Source organism: Schistocerca piceifrons, chromosome 5 (genome assembly GCF_021461385.2).
Source record: "Schistocerca piceifrons isolate TAMUIC-IGC-003096 chromosome 5, iqSchPice1.1, whole genome shotgun sequence".
Lineage (NCBI taxonomy): Eukaryota > Metazoa > Arthropoda > Insecta > Orthoptera > Acrididae > Schistocerca > Schistocerca piceifrons.
In genome coordinates, this window is record NC_060142.1 from 343613824 (window position 1) to 343633110 (window position 19287).

Consider the following 19287-nt stretch of genomic DNA (forward strand, 5'->3'; position numbering starts at 1 on the left):
AGAATATTTTATTACAATGGTGGTCTACCGGGCAACATGGAGCAGTAGCAAGACTATCATTCGGAAGAACGTAGATTCGAATCTACTCAAGCCCATTCAGATATACGTTACCCTAGATTTCTTGTCCAACGACAACATTACTCCTTGTAACATTTCAAGCTAATCTTCCTTCCATTTTGCAAATATTATCTCGGTAACGGAACTTCTTCGAAATGCACATATTTCCTTTATTTTCTTTCATTAACGTGATATTACTCTACCATGTTACTATATTACTGTCCTTCGCCACCAGATTCTTATACTCCAGCATGTAAGTTCGCATTACTGTGCGTAGTATTTTGATACAAAATTCATACAAACGAGAGAGGAGCAGCTAATTTACTACACGAATTGAAATTTAAAATAAGCAACATTTGGTTGAAATTCTTAAAATAAACAGAGAAATTGTGGAAATTCTTTACCAGGAAATCCATAATGCGATAGAATAGCTTCGCACATAATGTGTATCCACAAGACATGTGGCTCTATTTGAAAAAGTGTCATGATGATCTCTCTATTGGCAAAAGATTCCGGATTACTCCCCTATTCGAATTTTGTAGTAGGGGACTGCTAAGTGCATGGAGACCATTAGGAAAACCAACGAAGGGATATCATCCTACGAACCGGAGAAAAGCATGTCAGAAGAGTGAGCGCAGCAGGAAGCTAGAAAATATGGAAAAGTGAAAAATCTACATATAGTGAGTTTCGGAGAAGTGAAATAGAAAGGTGATAAGGTATTTATGATCAGACGAATATAGGACAATACCAACAGCAGCACAAAATTTTATACCGAAAGAATGATTCGCTATGAATAGAAAAGTAGAGCAGAGAGTGAGCTACGTGCTCTGAACAGTTCAGTTATACGGCCATTCTCATCAGATTCCTCAGCAAAACAACGCCGACAACAATAGTCAGGTATACATGCCGACATCGCAAACAGAAGACGAAGAGAGAGAGAAAGTATATAAGGCTCTTGAATGGGTAATTCAGTACGTAAATTGTGGCAAACATCAAATTATCATTGGGGATCGGAACGCAGTTGTATGTAAAGGAATAGAAGGAAGCATTACAGGAGCACGACGTCTAGGAGCAGGAATGTTAGAGGAGAGAGAGTAATTAGCATCTGGAATACGTTTCTCATGGTAACAGCGAACAGTCTATGTAAAAATTACACCAGCAGATGGCTTACTTGGAAAATACCCGTAGACGCAGGAAGATTACAGCTGGATATAGAGATTCCGATATCTGATACTGGATTGTAAGCCATACACAGGACCGGATATACACCCAGATCATAACTTAGAAGTGATGAAGATCAGATTGATGTTTAACGGAATCGTACAGAAGAATGTTTGAAGAAAGTCTGATACTGAAGTAATGAGGAATGATGAGATTAGTGTGAAATTCACTAAGGGTACGGATATTGCGAGAAGCAATATCACAATATGCTGTTCAGTTGAAGGGGAATGGTCGTCTCTTAAAAGGACAGTCGCAAATTTTGGACAGTCAGACGTACGTACAAACAAGGTAACTCCGAACAGGCCTTGGGTAAAAAAAGAAATACTTAAATTGGTAGGTGAAAGGACGAAGTACAAAAACGATCAGGAAAATACAAGAATGCTGAAGAATAATCGGTTAGGAATAGGAAGTGCATCAACATCAACGCGAAATGGCTGCGGGAAGCATGTGAAGAAATCGAAAAGGAAATGATCGTCGGAAGGACTGACTCAGCATCTAAAAAAGACAAAACACCCATCGATGAAATTACAAGCAAGTGTGTTAACACTGTACTGTTTTCCACGCGGAGGAAATAGAAGATAGGTGGAAAAAGCACTATGTAGGTCTCTATGAGGGAAAGTACTTGCCTAATGACATGACAGAAGAAGAGAATGGAGTCGACAAGGGAGACACAGGGGATACAGAGACAGAATTTATAAGGGCTCTTCTGACCAAAGATTAATTAAATAGAAGGGATAAATAACATGCCATCGGAATTCCTAAAATCATTTTGTTAAACGGCAACCAAAAGACTGTTCATGTTGTTGTGTAGAATCTATGAGACTGAGGTAATACCATCAAACTTCCGGAAAAATATCATTCATACACTTCTGAAGACAGCAAGGGCAGATAGGTGCGAAAATTATCGCACAATGAGTTTAATTTCCCATGCATCCAATCTGGTGACAAAATGATATACAGGAGAATGAAAAAGAAAACTGAGACTCTGTTATACGACTATCAGTTTGGCTTTGCGAAAGGTAAAGGTACCAGAGAGGCAGTTCTGACACTATGGTTGATATTGGAAGCAAGACTTCAGTAAAGTCAAGATACGCTGAAACTTCCTGGCAGATTAAAACTGTGTGCCCGACCGAGACTCGAACTCGGGACCTTTGCCTTTCGCGGGCAAGTGCTCTACCAACTGAGCTACCGAAGCACGACTCACGTCCGGTACCCACAGCTTTACTTCTGCCAGTATCTCGTCTCCTACCTTCCAAACATTACAGAAGCTCTTCTGCGAACCATGCAGAACTAGCACTCCTGAAAGAAAGGATATAGGGGAGACATGGCTTAGCCACAGCCTGGGGGATGTTTCCAGAATGAGATTTTCACTCTGCAGCGGAGTGTGCGCTGATATGAAACTTCCTGGCAGATTAAAACTGTGTGCCCGACCGAGACTCGAACTCGGGACCTTTGCCTTTCGCGGGCAAGTGCTCTACCAACTGAGCTACCGAAGCACGACTCACGTCCGGTACCCACAGCTTTACTTCTGCCAGTATCTCGTCTCCTACCTTCCAAACTTTACAGAAGCTCTTCTGCGAACCATGCAGAACTAGCACTCCTGAAAGAAAGGATATAGCGGAGACATGGCTTAGCCACAGCCTGGGGGATGTTTCCAGAATGAGATTTTCACTCTGCAGCGGAGTGTGCGCTGATATGAAACTTCCTGGCAGATTAAAACTGTGTGCCCGACCGAGACTCGAACTCGGGACCTTTGCCTTTCGCGGGCAAGTGCTCTACCAACTGAGCTACCGAAGCACGACTCACGTGCGGTACCCACAGCTTTACTTCTGCCAGTATCTCGTCTCCTACCTTCCAAACTTTACAGAAGCTCTTCTGCGAACCATGCAGAACTAGCACTCCTGAAAGAAAGGATATAGCGGAGACATGGCTTAGCCACAGCCTGGGGGATGTTTCCAGAATGAGATTTTCACTCTGCAGCGGAGTGTACGCTGATATGAAACTTCCTGGCAGATTAAAACTGTGTGCCCGACCGAGACTCGAACTCGGGACCTTTGCCTTTCGCGGGCAAGTGCTCTACCAACTGAGCTACCGAAGCACGACTCACGTCCGGTACCCACAGCTTTACTTCTGCCAGTATCTCGTCTCCTACCTTCCAAACTTTACAGAAGCTCTTCTGCGAACCATGCAGAACTAGCTTCTGTAAAGTTTGGAAGGTAGGAGACGAGATACTGGAAGAAGTAAAGCTGTGGGTACCGGACGTGAGTCGTGCTTCGGTAGCTCAGTTGGTAGAGCACTTGCCCGCAAAAGGCAAAGGTCCCGAGTTCGAGTCTCGGTCGGGCACACAGTTTTAATCTGCCAGGAAGTTTCATATCAGCGCACACTCCGCTGCAGAGTGAAAATCTCATTCTGTCAAGATACGCTTATTGGATATGTCGATCTAAAAAACAACGATCAATGGTAGGAAATGGTATAACATGTTCGAAATTACGAAAAAACTGGGGTAACCTACAGGCGAACATACAATGTGTATCAGAACCGAGACAGGACAAGAAGTCTGCAGGACCAATAACGAAGTGCTAGGACTAAAAAGGTTGCAAGACACAGATGCACTCTTTCACCACAGGGGTTTAATCTACACATCGACGAAGTAATGATGGAAATGAAAGGAAAGTTCAAGAGAACAATTAAAACTCAGGATAAAAGGATGTAAATGATAAGATTCGTTCTCGGCAATGGTATCCTGGGTGAAAGTTAAGAAGAGTTTCACGATTTGTGGAAAGGAATGAATATATAATGAACACAAAATATAAAGTAAACCGGAAAATACAAAAGTAATGAATAATAAGAAATAGAATTAGAAATAAGAATAGCGAAGAACTTAGCATCTAGATTCGTGGACACGGAGTACACGAAGTTAAGGAACTTTGTTACCTTGGAGGTAATGTAGCCCTCGATGGATGAAGCATGGTGGACATAAGGACCAGTCTAGCACTGGCACAGAGGGCATTCCTGGCCAAGGGAAGTCTACTAGTATCAACCATAGGCCTTAATTTGAGGAAGAAATTTATGAGTATGTACGTTTGGAGCACAGAATTGTGTGGTAGTAATACATGGACTGTGGGAAAACCAGAACCGAAGAGAATCGAAGAGCTTGGGATGTGATGCTGGAGAAGAATGTTGTAAATCAGATTGACTGATAAGGAATGAGGAGTTCTCCGCACAATCGGCGGAGAAGATAACATGGGGAAAACAGTGACAATAATAAAATTCAAAAGGATTATGCATGCGTTAAGACATCAGGGATTAACTTCCATGGTACTAGAAGAAGTTGTAGAGTGAAAAAAACACAGGGGAAGACAGAGATTGGAATACGTCCAGTAAATGATTGAGGACGTAGTGTAAAAAAAATAAAAATAGCTAGGCAGTGTGATCTGACGTTGTTGCTTCACGCGTTCTGTCATTCTAATGATACGTTTACCATACGGTATGCTATACCTCACATCGTCGTGCATTTTTGATAGTCATTTGAATTCCTGACATGCAGTCTTAGGAATGACAGAATGTCTTGAACTCTCCGCCTCGCCAGGTAATAGAAGCAAATTTTTATAAAGAGCAAATCAGCTTGGGATATGTGAATCTTTGCGAAGTATAGAAAGCAACAACCACCTGCTTGTTGGAACCAGTGCTATTTTAGCTTGCACTTTAACAGCACAGCATATCTTACGACTATTTGAAGATGTTGACCCCGAAAGAAATTTTTATCAAGAATAAATGAGTTTGAGGCTTATAGTTCTTTGCATGATCCAAGAAATAATTTATTTAATTTATTTATTTATCACTTTCCTTGACACCATGAGAGCAAACTTATTTGGCCACGGAACGCGCCAGTACATAGTTTACAGTTTGCTGGTTAGAAAATATTTACTGAAAAATTAAAAACGTCATGAAACGCGAAAGGAATTATGAGAGAGTACACGAATAAATAACATACTACAGACAAATGGTCACAGCTAGTGTTAGGAACTGCTATACTGATTCGAATCAGTGAGCCACAAAGGAACATATCAGTTTTGATTTGAATACTTCGGGCTTATCACTTTTTTTCTATTCTGCTAGAAGCATCTTGCAAAGCGATCCCCTTCCTGTAAAAGCCCCAAGTAATGTTATTTAAATGCGTATGGTTTTTCCGTACAGGATTCACTGAATGAATGGTGCAGTTTCTTCTTCGTGAATCAATACTGTCAACCACAGATCCCACGATGGGCCGTGTACACTGGGATCGCACAGTTACATGTAGAGACATTTGAACAACGGTGTCTACGTAATTTGCGGGATGACACTGCAGATCAGTCTAACTAGTTAGTGCACAAAGTTCCCCCAGAGTATAACAACACAGTACGAGATGACAGAGCGACAGGAAAGTAAGTAAACGAGCCTCCGCGTTTTGGTGTCAGAGAAAGTGGAAATCTTTCTTATAGTGAAGACTGCTCTATTCAGTTTCCGCTTCCAAGGAAGCCTTTCATCTACAATCAGTCCTAAGAATTTGCAGTGGCAGACTTTATTTTCTGCTTAACCACCTTGGCAAAATAAAATTTCACTTTTATAACAGTTTTATGTGAGTTGAAAATTGCATTCCTTTTTTCGCAGATAAATCGTAATCTGTAGTGTGAAGGTCACGTGCCAATTTTACTGACTACGATATCAGCTAAGTCATTTATATAACCTTCCGTATCTTTCACAGGAACACTTGTGCCTTCTACAAAGTGAACAATTTTATGTCACATTTTATGTTTGTGCCGGGTCATTGATAAATGTAGGGTGCGGGAAAACAATTTGACCAAAAGTGTAGGGCAGAAAGACAGAACCAACAGAGGAACTTGAGTGCAGGGACTACAGGTCTCAGCTGCATAACTGCAGCTTTACAGGAACCTTCTTAGAAAATGCGTACGTAAAACTGTGTTTGGACTCATCAATCGTCACAGTGAGACCAAGAAGGTTGTAAAGCATCACTTACATGGTATCGTATTTAGCTGGCGTACCATACAGCACTTCTTTAGAGATGAAAACAGTCACATGTTCTTGTTCCATGTTTCAATACGTCCTAAGAAGTTAAAGTAAACTGAAAGCGAGTATGCCCTTGTATACATACTTGCCACCACTTTATTAACAAAAGAATACGTAGTAAATTTGCAAAATTAATACCGTTTTCGCGCTGGCATAGCACTATATATATTCATCTGCAACCTCCAGTTCCTATGCTCAAATTCCTTTCTTTAATTCAAATTCCTTTGTTTAATTCAAATTCCTTCGTTTAATGCTGTCTTTGTGCCCTGCGCTTTTGGTCAAATTGTTTTTCTACACTCTGTATGTATGCAATGGAGCCAGAACAGAATCATGCGGCACCCTCCCCTTTTACGTGATTCCAATCAGATTCAGTGCTCATCCTTGCTTGTTGGCACTGAGGGACAACCTTCTGCATCCTCTTTTCCTTGCGTGAAGTGCACGGTTGTTCAGTTTTTCCCCTAATCCCTTAATGTTCCAACCTAGGCAAAAGTATCGTATGCTCTACACACGAAAAAATTTTTGTTAAATTACATAAAACGCCTACTGTCCTCAGCCTACCGTTTAGCCCTACTAGCACCTAACATAGAACAGGATAATCAACATTTTCTGGAGACACTCCCTTCCTGCAGTCAAGCAGATTCTGATAGCAGTTTAGCTGAGTGGGATGTGTTACAACTTCCCTATACATTGCTTTCTGCAAAAGTTTGAAAAATCCGGTATCAAAGAAATTTACCGATAGTTGTTAACATTATATCTACGAACCGTTTTATAGATTGCACTAACGACCATTACAGTATGTCAGGTAAATGAACACACATGCAAGATATATTGCACAGATGTCTGACTACAGGACTGATATAAGGGAGAATGACCATTATAATTATACTTGAAATTTCATCATACCAATGGCAGTCTTTACTCCCATCTACTTATTGGATTTAATCCTTGTTAAATCTGGATGTTACTGGCGTAGGAGAAATAAGGAATGTTTGGCATTTTTTATTTCGAAATATGTAGCAGCGGATTGACTTTCCCTTCTATTTGCGCCTTAACCAAACGTCTAAATGAATATCTGCTCAGGAAATTGCTTTGGGGGTTGTGTCTATAATGTTCCAGAGGAGCGAGGTGATTGTGTGGTCAGTGCTGTGGATTAGAAGTGAAAAAGATGCGAATAACAAACCGGCGACCGGCCAACAAGGGGTTTCTCGTAGGGGAAGGCGGCTGATGGAGGCAGCTTTAACCAAAATCAGTTCAGAAATTTTGTTGTTGTTTTGAAATAAGATATACCTCAATATCTTCTTTGGTGAAAAATAAACCTACCGGAAACATTACACAGCAAGAAAATAATTTGAAAGACTTTTAACGCGAGATGATAAAGAAAGCGTTGGGTACTAATCCGTATACAAGAAAATTTAGGTTTCCAAATTAAAAAACGGGTTAAATGTGAACAGGTCTCGTGCACCGAGGGTTCCGTACAGACTCAGTTTTGTTCTTGTGTAGATGCTTCATTCACCTTGTGAAATAAGTGTTTCAGTGAGTTTTGCCTGTTTTCGATAGCAATACTGGCTAGATATCAATTTATGTGACATAAATAGCAGTAGCTTTGATTGCTTTAATGTATAAGCTTATATATTTTACACCACCAAGGGACAGTAGATCTTAGTATATGACATAAATTTCAACTTGATACGTTTTATCGATCTTTAGAAAACGCGATCTTAACAGTCGGACAGAGAAACAAACGGATAACAAATGACAAAAATATCGTTTTTTTTTTCTTTTACTTATGCTGTGGAACCTTGCTTCCCGAAAAATTTCACGATAATAAATCAACATCGCCAGGGAACCATAGAATTTAGTATACGAGATAAATTTCGACTTTATATATCCAGTCGTTCCTGAGAAAAGTGTTTCTTAACAGTCGGACAAAGAGACATAGACACGGGAAACAAAGTGGCCCTATGTGGCAGGTCCAGCCACGGCATGGCAAACTTTACGCGGGTCGTGTGTATGAGCTACATACAGGACACGGCTCGGTCTGTCTCAGTTTGTTCGTTCTTTCCCGGAAGTACTCGCTACAGCGCGACATTTCATTTAGTATCGCGTTGTGGCATTTTTTGGGTTGGCGCAACTCTCTTCATTTCGGCAAAATCATGTTGTCAGTTTTGTTCCTTCCTCACTATTTGTTACTGTTATAAAGAACTTTCATATATTAAGTGGATGTTTACATAAAAAGACGCAGTTTAGTGATCTATCATGAAAAGCCTATTAAAATTAATGATAATGACAGAGAGAAGGATGAGAATTATCAACATCTATCACGCAGTCGTGTAAGCGATGAGTATTGCAAATTTGCTATGAAGCGATGTTACAGTACCAAGTAGGAAGAAATTAAAGACTTAGTTGGCAACAAAACAGCAAAAAGTTTCAACAAGGCATCGACGGGATTCATTGTTCAGTACATCAAGTAGCACTTTGTGCTGAATTTGAAGGTACACAGGACGTGAAGAAAATGGTGGCATGGATAGCAAAATTCATGAGTCTAATGCATTTTTCCACTGTCAATTGCAGCAGTTTCTGATGGAACTGAACGAAGCGTAGGGAGACTTCATATATTACTGCAAAGTGCGTTCGTTAAGTCAAGAGGGATGTGTCGAATGAATTTTCGATTTAAAACTCGCTGATATTGAATTTGTGAAGGAAAAAGTGGTGCAGCAACAAAAATAAGAAAGGGAGAATAGGAGTTTAATGTCCCGTCGACAGCCTGGTCATTAGAGACGAAGTTCTGATTACGTATGGATCGGTAAGGAAATCAGCTGTGACGTCTCCAGAGGAACCATCCCGGCGCTTGCCTGGAGTGATTTTAGGGAAATCAGGGAAATCTAAATCTGGATGTCCCGATCGTTATTTCTACCGTCATCCTCCCGAATGTGAGGGCAGTGCGCTAACCACTGAACCCCCTCGCTACAGACTAGATTGCAGATCTCGCATATAACTGCACTTTCCTGCTCACTGCCCGCAGCAGGTCACTACAAATTCAGAAAAAAACTTCTTTCTGATTTCTTGGGAATGCATTTAAAATGGAAGTCACATTCTGAAGAATTAATTGTGGTCTTGAAGGAATTACAATGATAGTTTCCGAAACGTTTTGAGGACACCGTCAATCTTACGTCGGTTTTCGATATTATTTCGAGACAGTTTGCCGTTTTTGTTGAAAGCGCCCCTGTGCATGTGCAAACATAATGGTGACCTGATTCCTGTTTCAGTGACAAATCCTTACACATTAATATTGTCCAGGATGTCTACATTGCTTTCCTTAGGTAGAGTTTCCAAAACTCTGCTTCGCACAACCTGATATTTCGTACATGTATTCATTTGTTCTTCATAATTACAGGCTATTATCTGAAAAGCTAAAATAGTCCATACAAATCATATTTCCTTGCATAGTAATGAATTACTTATTAATTATTTATTTCTGATTCTTAACTGTAAAACTGCAAGTACTGCTGTCACTATAGAAGGACGTTAATCTCCTAACGTATCAGCTAAATTACCCAGCCACTAAACTGCTGCAAATATAACAGAATTTGTTCTGTGTTTGCTTATTTATTATCGTGCATTCAACTTGTAGATGGTTGTCTTTGCTACTGGATGCGCCCTCATACTACCCTAGTCAACAGTCATAGTCTGCCGGAAGCCTTGGGCGTCGGGTAGCACGTCATCAGCATCTCTATTATGGCAAGTAATTCCACCGATCACTATTACTTCTCAAAGTCCATACTTCCGTGATCACTAGCATCAACGCAGTTCTGTTGATGGTGCGAATGGAGCGGTCTACTGCCTGTCGAATCTCTGGAACAGTTCTGAAGCGAATGCCACGAAGTGGTTCCTCCATCTTTGGGATCAAATCCAAGTCACAAAGATTTAAGTTCGGGAGTATGGTGCATGGTGCAGTACTTCCCATGTAAAAAGATAATGAAAATCTCAATCTTTTGCTATCTATGATTTTGTAGAAAAATCCTACTTTTTGTTCGCACTTTGTACTCATAGGATGTGATTGATGTCTCGTAACACAGAGGTATGTAAAAAGCTGTATTGTGTTGCTAACCGATATTTGAAAAAAGAGTTTATGTGCTATTGAAATGAATCATCTTTGTTTAGAGTTTTATTTCGTTGTAATTATCGTCCTTTATAAATCTTAAGTTTTCTGCTGAGCTACCAAAGAGTGCAGCTATTAGCGCTATTGATCTACAGCGAAGATGGTTGGTAAATGGAGAATATTATCTTGTAACATTGAAAAATATTGTCAAATGTTAATGCATATAGTGAAGATGAGAAAAGATTTAATATACAGGGTGTTTCGCTAAATGTGTTTGCCTCAGTAAGTACGAAGTAATAGGCGACGGATATATTTATAGTAGTAGGTCACCATAAGAAACGTTACACTGTCTGCGGAGCTATGAACGTAGTTTATTGTGTTATTATCCAAAGAGTTACAGCAAAAAGATATGATTTTTTAAATAGAACAATAGTTGTTTCTATCACGCACTCTACCATCTGATGAGCAAGATGTATGAGACAGGCGAAATACCCTCAGACTTCAAGAAGAATATAATAATTCCAATCCCAAAGAAAGCAGGTGTTGACAGATGTGAAAATTACCGAACTATCAGCTTAATAAGTCACAGCTGCAAAATACTAACGCGAATTCTTTACAGACGAATGGAAAAACTAGTAGAAGCCAACCTCGGGGAAGATCAGTTTGGATTCCGTAGAAACAGTGGAACACGTGAGGCAATACTGACCTTACGACTTATCTTAGAAGAAAGATTAAGGAAAGGCAAACCTACGTTTATAGCATTTGTAGACTTAGAGAAAGCTTTTGACAATGTTGACTGGAATACTCTCTTTCAAATTCTAAAGGTGGCAGGGGTAAAATACAGGGAGCGAAAGGCTATTTACAATTTGTACAGAAACCAAATGGCAGTTATAAGAGTCGAGGGACATGAAAGGGAAGCAGTGGTTGGGAAGGGAGTAAGACAGGGTTATAGCCTCTCCCCGATGTTGTTCAATCTGTATATTGAGCAAGCAGTAAAGGAAACAAAAGAAAAATTCGGAGTAGGTATTAAAATTCATGGAGAAGAAATAAAAACTTTGAGGTTCGCCGATGCCATTGTAATTCTGTCAGAGACAGCAAAGGACTTGGAAGAGCAGTTGAATGGAATGGACAGTGTCTTGAAAGGAGGATATAAGATGAACATCAACAAAAGCAAAACAAGGATAATGGAATGTAGTCTAATTAAGTCGGATGATGCTGAGGGAATTAGATTAGGAAATGATGCACTTAAAGTAGTAAAGGAGTTTTGCTATTTGGGGAACAAAATAACTGATGATGGTCGAAGTAGAGAGGATATAAAATGTAGGCTGGCAATGGCAAGGAAAGCGTTTCTGAAGAAGAGAAATTTGTTAACATCCAGTATTGATTTAAGTGTCAGGAAGTCATTTCTGAAAGTAATCGTATGGAGTGTAGCCATGTATGGAAGTGAAACATGGACGATAAATAGTTTGGACAAGAAGAGAATAGAAGCTTTCGAAATGTGGTGCTACAGAAGAATGCTGAAGATTAGATGGGTAGATCACATAACTAATGAGGAAGTATTGAATAGGATTGGGGAGAAGAGAAGTTTGTGGCACAACTTGACCAGAAGAAGGGATCGGTTGGTAGGACATGTTCTGAGGCATCAAGGGATCACCAATTTAGTATTGGAGGGCAGCGTGGAGGGTAAAAATCGTAGAGGGAGACCAAGAGATGAATACACTAAGCAGATTCAGAAGGATGTAGGTTGCAGTAGGTACTGGGAGATGAAAAACCTTGCACAGGATAGAGTAGCATGGAGAGCTACATCAAACCAGTCTCAGGACTGAAGACCACAACAACAACAACAATCACGCACTGGAATCAGTAACACCAGCTGCATATACATCAATTTAAACTACATTGCTACCACTTTTAGTTTGGGAGCTACAACCCTTCAAAATTTCAGGGGCAGACACCACACGCTGTACATAATACATGGCTGTGTGGCGGGTGATGGATTTTCTGATGGTGGAAAGTTGATTTAAATGAGATGTTCAAATGTGTGTCCATGTTCCTGAATGCACAATGCAATGCACCTACTGACGGATCTGCGGACGAGATGTAAGATCGCCGGTGTCACTGAGCAACATGCGTCCTCGATGTGCCGTTTTAGATCATCTGGGGATGTGGGCTCAGTGACGTAAACACGATCCTTTAGATATCCCCATAAAAAGAAATCTAATGGTGTTAAATCGGGCGACCTTGCGGGCCATGAATGAGTACCATGGTGCCCCAACCACCTTCCTGCAAACTTGTTGTTTAGTTCTTCCACAACAGCATGTGCAGAATGGGCAGGGTGACCATCGTGCTGCATCCACATATGGACTCTCGTGTGTAGACAACTGTCGACTATGAACTCGCGATATAACTCACCTGTCAGTGTAACTGGGAAGTAGTGTGGTCCGATGGTTTCATCCACAAGTATTCCACACCATACATTAATAGACCACCTACGTTGACGGTCGACAGGTCGTACGCACCGAGGATTGTCTGCGGCCCAGTAATGCACGTTATGGCGATTCACTGCACCATAATTTGTGACGTGGACTCATCAGAGAACATAACACCTTGTAAAGACTCCATCGTGAAATTACGGATGACCCATTCACAGAATGTAACTCTCGCACGGAAATCGTTCCCATGCAGCTCCTGGGTCAGTGACAGGCGGTAAGGGCGTAACCTGTGGCCGTGTACTATACACCACACAGATGTGAGACACACCAGCGACTGCAGCAACGGGTCGTAAGCTGACATGAGGATCGTGGTGTACTGCAGCTAAAACAAACACCTCCGTCTGCTCACGTCTTGCAGTTCTTCTTCTGTTACTGCGGCGCATTACCAAGCTGCCTGTTCCCCGGAGTCGTTGTTCGGCACGTAAGAACGTAATGGCTGCCGGAGCCCTTCGCTTAGGATATCTTACGGCGTACGCTATGGCTGCTTCAGTGGAATCGTGCCGGCACTCGCCGAGCATCAGCAAAATGTCAACGTACTCGTTGTTCGTGTATGCTATCTTCAAGCGATGTCAGTAACTGTGGTATATTGAGCCCCGTTTGTTTGCGACGCTCGAACTATTAGGTACACGGCCGTGTGCGGCGACATCGGCAGTCTAACAGCGCATCGATGAAGCTTCTCGCTCCGTGACACCGGCAACGTTACAACTCGGCTGCATCACATTTAGAAGGCGTTATGCGCATCGTGTGTGGTAACTGCCTCTGAAACTTTGAAGGGTTGTAGCTCCCAAACTAAAAGTAATAGGAATGTAATTTAAATTGATTTATACAGAACTTGTGTTACTGATTTCAGTGCATGATATAAACAACTATTGTTCCATTTAAAAAAATTTATCTTTTTGCTGTAACTCTTTGGATAATAGCTCCGCAGCCAGTGTAACGTTTCTTATGGTGACTTACTGCAATAAACATTTCCGTCTCCTATTACGTCGTAACTTACAGAGGCAAACACATTTATTGAAACACCCTGTATATTATTTATTACGAGTAAAACACAGCCTGCAGCAGAATCTATAAGTAATTGTCTTATGTTAGCCGCCATTTTAGTGAAATACTGTAGCGGCAGTTTTAAATTGAATTTATATGCCGACATAAACGTTGTTGGCTATAATTGCGGTAATAATTGTGTATTAGTCACCGAGGACCAACTCTGAGGTAATAAATTCCATTTAGACTGTGAATACATTGAACTTCAATAAATGCAAACACCCTTTTACGTACAAATTCTTATCTGCTGATGTATAAAGCGTGGTAATTTCGTAAGAACTTTTATGAATTATTTTGACAGAAAAATACGTTAGTGGTGTACGTGTGGCATAGTGTGACAAATTTGTTCATTTTACTTAAAGAAAAGTGTTTCCACCTCGAATAACAGTTGCGTTAATTTTGATAGACGATCTGCAACAAGCAAAGAGTCTTTTAAATAACAACACTTAAGTAACTAAACATCATAAATCTTGTTTAGTTCTGATTACTTATTATATATTTGGCTTGTTTTTCTCGTTATAAATCATCACTTTTGCGAATGAACTTAGTGACATTTACCCTGCATGTCAACAACTTTGCTACACGTTCCTAGGTTGAGGGTTCTTTAACAAAATAACGTTCATTAGCTAGGAAAAACATGTATTAAACAAAACATCATGTTACATTAATAATAAGTAACTAATTTAATTGTAATCTTACTGAACTTGTATTACACAACACACGCACAATTACACCACACGTCACACAAGTCTGGCTTCACTAGCTGCAATTCAAACGCAAGCACCACATCCTACGACTGATGCTAATATAGATTGGTGATGTACTCTGTCTTCAACAGAAGCCGAAATTGTCTATTTGCAATCGTTATAATTTTAGCGTCAGGTTTCTACCTTTTCTGCCTGCTTCCTCTACATGATGTGCGAAGTAAAGACGTTATTCCATAAATATCCCTAAATATCTCATTGTTGCACTTCTACTAATCGTTAAATCATTCCATTTTAGTTTAGTGTTTCTTATTAGGCTCCCTTGCAGCAGGAGGTATGTTGTTATGTGAGGTGCTAGTGACAATTTAACACTTCGACCTCAGCCCTCAAGTTCGATGAGGGCCGCATTACATTTGTCTTCTGTAGTTCTCTTGGAGTCACCACCTACAAAAACAGCACATCATGTGCAAACGCCACCAGTCCGCTTATGTTTCCGCTGTCACGTAACTTTTGTTGTTTGGGCTCCAGTGCTACACCACAAAACTCCGGACCTTACACAGGAAAAGCCAGGACATGCGGGGATCAAGCAGCAATCGGTATTATAATTGTAAACTGTCGAAGCTGCATTGGTAAAGTACCGGAACTTCAAGCGCTGATAGAAAGCACCGAAGCTGAAATCGTACAGAAAGCTGGCTGAAGCCAGAGATAAATCCTGCCGAAATGTTTACAAAGGCACAGACAGTGTTTAGAAAGGATAGACTGCATGCAACCGGTGGTGGCGTGTTTGTCGCTGCTAGTAGTAGTTTATCCTATAGTGAAGTAGGAGTGGATAGTTCCTGTGAATTATTATGGGTGGAGGTTACACTCAACAACCGAGCTAGGTTAATAATTGGATCCTTTTACCAACCTCCCGACTCAGCAGCATTAGTGGCAGAACAACTGAGAGAAAATTTGGAATACTTTTCACATACATTTTCTCAGCCTGTTATGGTCTTAGGTGGAGATTTCAATTTACCAAATATAGACTGGGACACTCAGATGTTTAGGACGGGTGGTAGGGACAGAGCATCGAGTGACATTATACTGAGTGCAGTATGCGAAAATTACCTCGGGCAATTAAACAGAGAACCGACTCGTGGAGATAACGTCTTGGACCTACTGATAACAATCAGACCCGAACTTTTCGACTCTGTAAGTGCAGAACAGGGAATCAGTGATCATAAGGCCGTTGCAGCTTCCCTGAATATGGAAGTTAATAGGAATCAAAAAAAAGGGAGGAAGGTTTATCTGTTTAGCAAGAGTAATAGAAGGCAGATTTCAGACTACATAACAGATCAAAACGAAAATATCTGTTCCGACACTGACAATGTTGAGAGTTTATGGAAAAAGTTCAAGGCAATCATAAAATGCGTTTTAGACAGGTACGTGCCGAATAAAACTGTGAGGGACGGGAAAAAACCATCGTGGTTCAGCAACAAAGTTAGGAAACTACTGCGAATCCAAAGAGAGCCTCACTCCAAGTTTAAACGCAGCCAAAACCTCTCACACAAACAGAAGCTAAACGATGTCAAAGTTAGCATAAGGAGGGCTATGCGTGAAGCGTTCAGTGAATTCGAAAGTAAAATTCTATGTACCGACTTGACAGAAAATCCTAGGAAGTTCTGGTCTTACGTTAAATCAGTAAGTGGCTCGAAAAAGCATATCCAGACACTCCGGGATGATGGTGGCATTGAAACAGAGGATGACACGCGTAAAGCTGAAATACTAAACAACTTTCTCCAAAGCTGTTTCACAGAGGAAGACCGCATTGCAGTTCCTTCTCTAAATCCTCGCATATGGCTGACATCGAACTAAGTGTCCAAGGAATAGAAAAGCAACTGGAGTTACTCAACAGAGGAGAGTCCACTAGACCTGACGGGATACCAATTCGATTCTACAAAGAGTACGCGAAAGAACTTGCCCCCCTTCTAACACGGTGTCAGGGATTTTCTCTGCCTCGTGATGACTGGGTGTTGTGTGCTGTCCTTAGGTTAGTTAGGTTTAAGTAGTTCTAAGTTCTAGGGGACTGATGACCATAGATGTTAAGTCCCATAGTGCTTAGAGCCAGAGCCCTTCTAACAGCCGTGTACCGCAAGTCTCTAGAGGAACGGAAGGTTCCAAATGATTGGAAAAGAGCAGAGGTAGTCCCAGTCTTCAAGAAGGGTCGTCGAGCAGATGCGCGAAACTATAGACCTATATCTCTGACGTCGATCTGTTGTAGAATTTTAGAACATGTTTTTTACTCGATTATCATGTCGTTTTTAGAAACCCAGAATTTACTTTGTAGGAATCAACATGGATTCCGGAAACAGCGATCGTGTGAGACCCAACTCGCTTTATTTGTTCATGTGACCCAGAAAATATTAGATACAGGCTCCCAGGTAGATGCTATTTTCCTTGACTTCCTGAAGGCGTTCGATACAGTTCCGCACTATCGCCTGATAAACAAAATAAGAGCCTACGGAATATCAGACCAGCTGTGTGGCTGGATTAAAGATTTTTAAGCAAATAGAACACAGCATGTTGTTATCAATGGAGAGACGTCTACAGACGTTAAAGTAACCTCTGGCGTGCCACAGGGGAGTGTTATGGGAACATTGCTTTTCACAATATATATAAAGACCTAGTAGATAGTGTCGGAAGTTCCATGCGGCTTTTCGCGGATGATGCTGTAGTATACAGAGAAGTTGCAGCATTAGAAAATTGTAGCGAAATGCAGGAAGATATGCAGCGGATAGGTGCAGGGAGTAGCAACTGACCCTTAACATAGACAAATATAATGTATTGCGAATACGTAGAAAGAAGGATCCTTTGTTGTGTGATTATATGATAGCGAAACAAACACTGGTAGCAGTTACTTCTGTAAAACATCTGGGAGTATGCGTGCGGAACGATTTGAAGTGGACTGATCATATAAAATTAATTGTTGGTAAGGCGGGTACCAGGTTGAGATTGATTGGGAGAGTCCTTAGAAAATGTAGTCCATCAACAAAGGAGGTGGCTTACAAAACACTCGTTCGACCTATACTTGAGTATTGCTCATCTGTGAGGGATCCGTACCAGATCGGGTTGACGGAGGAGATAGAGAAGATCCAAAGAAGAGCGACGCGTTTCGTCACAGGGTTATTTGGTAACCGTGATAGCGTTACGGAGATGTTTAGCAAACTCAAGTGGCAGACCCTGCAAGAGAGGCGCTCTGCATCGCGGTGTAGCTTGCTCGCCAGGTTTCGAGAGGGTGCGTTTCTGGATGAGGTATCGAATATATTGCTTCCCCCTACTTATACCTCCCGAGGAGCTCACGAATGTAAAATTAGAGAGATTTGAGCAGGCACGGAGGCTTCCAGACAGTCGTTCTTCCCACGAACCATACGCACCTGGAACAGAAAAGGGAGGTAATGACAGTGGCACGTAAAGTGCCCTCCGCCACAAGCCGTTGGGTGGCTTGCGGAGTATAAATTTAGATGTAGATGTAGACCCCTCTGGGCAGCCTTTTGTTATTATAATCGTTGTTTTCCTCCCGAGTACGTTAAAAAAGCATATCGCCCATGTTTATAATCTCTCAGGCAATTACACACCGCCTCTGCACGCTCTAAACCCCTAAGCCGACCAAAGAAAGACGACCACCATAGGTTAACGAAAGCGCCAGCAATATCAATCATCATCGCTAGAGTGTACCTAAAATGAGTATCTGTCGCTAATGAGGTCACTTTATTAATTGCGTCTTCAGTTGACTTGCCTCTTCTTAAACCTTCATCCCGTGCAGCAGTATGTGATCTTGTAATCTTTTGCACGATAGCTTCTCAAATATCTTTCCGAGAACGTTCAAATACAAATTGGGCTGTAGGATTTGGGGTCATTGGATTCTTATCTTGCCCCTTACTAATTATTACCACTTCAGCGTTCTCCCATGGTGCAAGGACCCTTCAATTGCAAGAGACTCATATTTTACAGATCACTCAAGTAAATACATAATTGGTAACATAAGGTTTCTGTTACCGTCTCACCTTCTTCTCCATCGTCAGAAAGTTGTATTTCCATTAGCAGGGCAGACGACTGTTCCCTACTTCTTATTATCGTCACGTCATTCCTTTTGAGTGTGTACAGGACTATTGGTGATCATATTTTCTCGCAGACTATTTTATAGGGTACACCCTATGGATCGGTTGCCCAGTTAGCCTCAACGAAATGATTCCATCGTTCCATTTTTGTTTTCCACAACTCTTCCTTAAAACGTTGTTTAACATACCTATATCTATGCAATCTTTGGACTCGTTCTTCTTGGCTCATGTTGCTGTGGTATAGCTTCCTGGCTCTCTTGTTTCACATCTTAATTTTTGTAGTGGCTCGGCCCAGATGCGACGTACTCCTTTTGAATTACAGATACCTGACAGGTATCGATGCCCCCACTGCGTACGTACAGCTACAGTCAGTTCTTGCACATTAACATCTAGATTATCAATCAGCGATGGACTTCTTGGACACTGAAACACTGTCCTTAGTTCTTCTCAATTAGCATCCTTGATCTTATATCTGGAATTCATTAGCACTTTTTCTGTGGCGTCTT

The 19287-nt window shown here is 41.2% G+C and overlaps 1 non-coding gene across 1 annotated transcript; it reads left to right on the forward strand.

Annotated features, from left to right (window-relative positions):
• The first annotated feature begins 3547 nt into the window (after positions 1–3547).
• Positions 3548–3622, forward strand: Trnal-caa. The gene has a single exon. It is a non-coding gene; the product is annotated as a tRNA-Leu (tRNA).
• The last annotated feature ends 15665 nt before the right edge of the window (positions 3623–19287 follow it).